Below are 3,877 nucleotides of genomic sequence, written 5' to 3'. Positions count from 1 at the left end.
GCAGGTAAAACCTATTAGGAGGTTGTAAGGGGATTTTATTTTTCTATCAAATGCCAGGTACTTTTGGTATGTTACCTCATTAAACATCACAATGACTTTGCAGGGTTGGAATTATAATTCTCATTTTACAGAAGAAGAAACAGGAGTATAAAGTTTAGGTGACTTGCCTAAGATCTCATAGATAATAGATGGAAGGGGCCACATACAGACCCAGATCTGTCTGGCTCCCAAGCCCAGTTCTTAACAACTGCATATGCACTTTTCCCCCTTTTTCCTCCAACAGAATATGAGTCATTTCCCTGACAGGCATTGGGTTCATGGAGATAGTTTCAAAGAAAGGATGGTGGGCTTTGCAGGGCCAGCCTAGAAGCCCCTCAACTATAGACTTTATTGTCTTTGTGGAAAAACACATTCTAGATACAAACAACTGACTTTGAATGACCCTTTAAAATACAACCCATTTATAATATTAGAGCAGCTTGTATTTTTCAACCATACCCAAGTGCTTCTCTCTCTTTCTTTCTCTCAAGGCTGCATTTTTGTGTAGCTTAAAGAGACAATCAAATTAGCAATCTCTTCATTTCTCTTTCAGGTAATGAGCCAATATTTTCCTTCAGGCATATTCAAGTTCTTAGGACTATTGCAATCATTTTTAAGCTATTTCATTTGGTCAAGAAACAGTTTTGGTTACATTCTGTGATGCAGCCTAATAATGGGAGTTTAAATGATTCAATTATCACAATAAAAGGGACTTCAGGGGTACATTTAAATGTGGCCTGTGCTAAAGTGGCTGAGGCCTCATTAGAGCTAGGGCCATAAGGAATTGTGTTTTTCATTTCTAAAGACAAAAATACACTTTCCCCCTTGGTCTTATATGCAAGTACCTCCCAACACTTATACACAGCCGGGGAATGAGAAGCCAGACAATTGCAGTGCAATTGGGCATAGGAACCAAAACCTATCAAAATCTGATGGGCTGTACTTTTATTCCAGTCATGATGAAAAAACACTCCAACAATATCAAAGCTGTATCAAATTGGTTATATAAATGCAAATCCAAGGGCTCTCATTCTGTGAGCAAAGGTCACCCACTGGGATGCAACATAGACACACAGAGGTCACTGTCTACTTATAAGAGCACTCAGGTTTACATGAGACAGAAATCCAGGCTCTATGGTTTTACTTCATATCTAGATAATGCAATATGGTCACACATGTCCTGAATACTGTTGTGGAGTTACTATTGACAGTTTTATAGTTATAAAAAATCTAGAGGCCTGGTGCATGAAATTCGTGCATGGGGGGAGGGGGAGTTCCTTAGCTGGGCCCACACCCTCTCCAATCCAGGACCCCTTGGGGGATGTATGACTGCCAGTTTAGGCCTGATTCCTCTTGTCGGGCCTAAACCGGCAGTTGGACATCCCTCTCACAAACTGGGACTGCTGGCTCCTTAGGCATGATCCTGCACTGGCAGTTGGACACCCCTCTCACAATCCGGGACCTCTAGCTCCTATCTGCTCTCCTGCCTGCCTACCTGATCACCATTATCCACCTCTGCCTGCCTGCCTGATCTCCCCTAATTACCTCTGCCTGCCTGCCTGATCACACTAACTGCTCTCCCCTGCTGACCTCATCCCCCCTAACTGCTCTACTTTACCTGCCTGATCTCCCCTAATTACCTCTGCCTACCTGCCTGATCACCCTAACTGCTCTCTCCTGCCAGTCTGATCCCCCTAACTTCCCTCCCTTGCCAGCCTGATCACCCCTAACTGCCTCTGCCCTGGCCCCACCACTGTGGCTTTGTCAGGAAGATTTTCTGGAAGATGTCCAGTCTAATTAACATATTGCCCTTTTATTAGTATAGATAACTAAAATTGTTATTAACCTAGTGGACCTTGAGAATATTATGCTAAGCAAAATAACTCAGTCAGAAAAAGCTTAGAACCATATAATTTCATTCATATGTGGGATATAAAACTGAATCTCATAGATAGAGACAACAGTATGGTGGTTACCAGAGGGAAGGGGTGGGGTAGTAAAGGGTAAAGAGGGCCAAATACATGGTGACAAAAGATGATTTGACTTTGGGTGGTGGGCACACAGTGCAAACTACATATCATGTATCATAGAAATCTACACTTGAACCTATTTAATCTTATTAACCACTGACACCCCCATAAATTTAATTAAAAAACTAAAATTGTTACTAACCTGTTGTCTTTTAGAGAAAGTTGGAAGAACTTAGAGCACGATGGAAAAGAGTGGAGAATAGAGAATAAATCTAGAGGGGCAAAGAGAACATATTCAGCACAATATTAATTTTCTGATCATTTTGGCCACATATGCTGATCACCCATATGTCTGACTGCTTATCACCTCATATTTTATATGTAAAATAAAATTAAAATACTCTGAGGAAGAAGAAAGCAAACACATATACAATATCACCATTAATATTTTAGTACTTATTCTTTCATAAATCTGTCTCTTTTCATGAACACAAACACCCTAAATATATATTTACATATATATTTTTACATAAATATAAGTACTTTCTCTTTACATAAATATATGCCCATACTCATATAATCATATACAAACATGCATGCACACGAAAAGTTTTCTTGGTTATTATTTTTGAGAAATGGAGTCATATACATAGATTTCTGCATCTTGCTTTACTCACTTCAATATCCTGTGGAAGTCTCTCCAAGTCCACTAATATAATTCTTATCCTCTCTATCTCTCTGTTTCTGTCTGTCTCTCTATCACTTTCTCTCTCTCATGCATGCAAATACTTCATGGTGTAGATGTATATGTACATAAATTTATTCTATAATTTCTCTATTTGTTGACATTTGTTTTACAAATGCCACTGAGAACAACATCCTTGCCTGTGTATCATTATGTACTGGTCCTTTATATTCATGTTATCTTTTCTGAGAAGTGGAATTGTTGAGTAGAAGGGCATGTACATTTAAAATTTTATAGCTACTGCCAGATTGTTTCATCAAAAGACCTTAGTGATGTATTTTTATTTTTTAATTGTTTTATTGCTTAAAGTATTACAAAGAGTATTATATATGTCTCCTTCCCCCCCCTGACCCTAGTGATTTATATTTCAACTAACACATATAAGAAAATTGATGTTGTCATACTTTAAATTGTTGCCAATCTAATGAACATACTATGTCAGTGTTACATTATTTCTCATTGCTCTGACTACTAGTGAGTTTGAACATTTTTCCATGTTTGTTGGTCCTTTGGATTTTCTGTTCTCTAAATTTGCTATTCATATATTTTGCCCATGTTTTATGAAATTGTTTGCCTTGTTCTTTTCAGTTTTTAAGAGAGCTTCCTGCAAATGATGTCATAAACTTATTTGTCATTCTTGTTATAGATATCTTCTAAATCTATGATTTGCCTACAATATGTGCTTTTATATTGGGTTAGGTCTGCATGTAGCCACTCTTAATTAATCTGGTATTTTGATTCTTTGCATTTTATAACATGTTTACAGGCTGTTTTTCTTTAAGAACACATTCTGATGGATTTGCGTTAGAATTTTCTGATTCAGTGGAAGCTTGCTCTAAAGCATACATTTTGCATGATGATTTCTAAGTCTGTCTTCCTTTGCAAGCTAATTCACTGCATTAGTTGAGTATGTGTTAGGCTAAATGTAAGACACCCAAAATGAAAGGGTCTTAAGCAGGAGAGTTTTGTTCTCTCATACATAAAAGTCTGAGCTGTACCTCGCTCTGGTGGTTCTGTCCAGTGCCCAGATTCCTTCCTTCTTTTTGTGTAGCTTTTCCAAGAATGTTTCATCATGCTCATGACGATGTCTCCATTCCTGCAATCAGAAAGGAGAAAAAGAAGA

This window comes from Myotis davidii, unplaced genomic scaffold, assembly GCF_000327345.1.
Source record: "Myotis davidii unplaced genomic scaffold, ASM32734v1 scaffold1643, whole genome shotgun sequence".
NCBI classification, from domain to species: Eukaryota; Metazoa; Chordata; class Mammalia; order Chiroptera; family Vespertilionidae; genus Myotis; species Myotis davidii.
Note: the sequence above shows the minus strand (reverse complement) of the source record.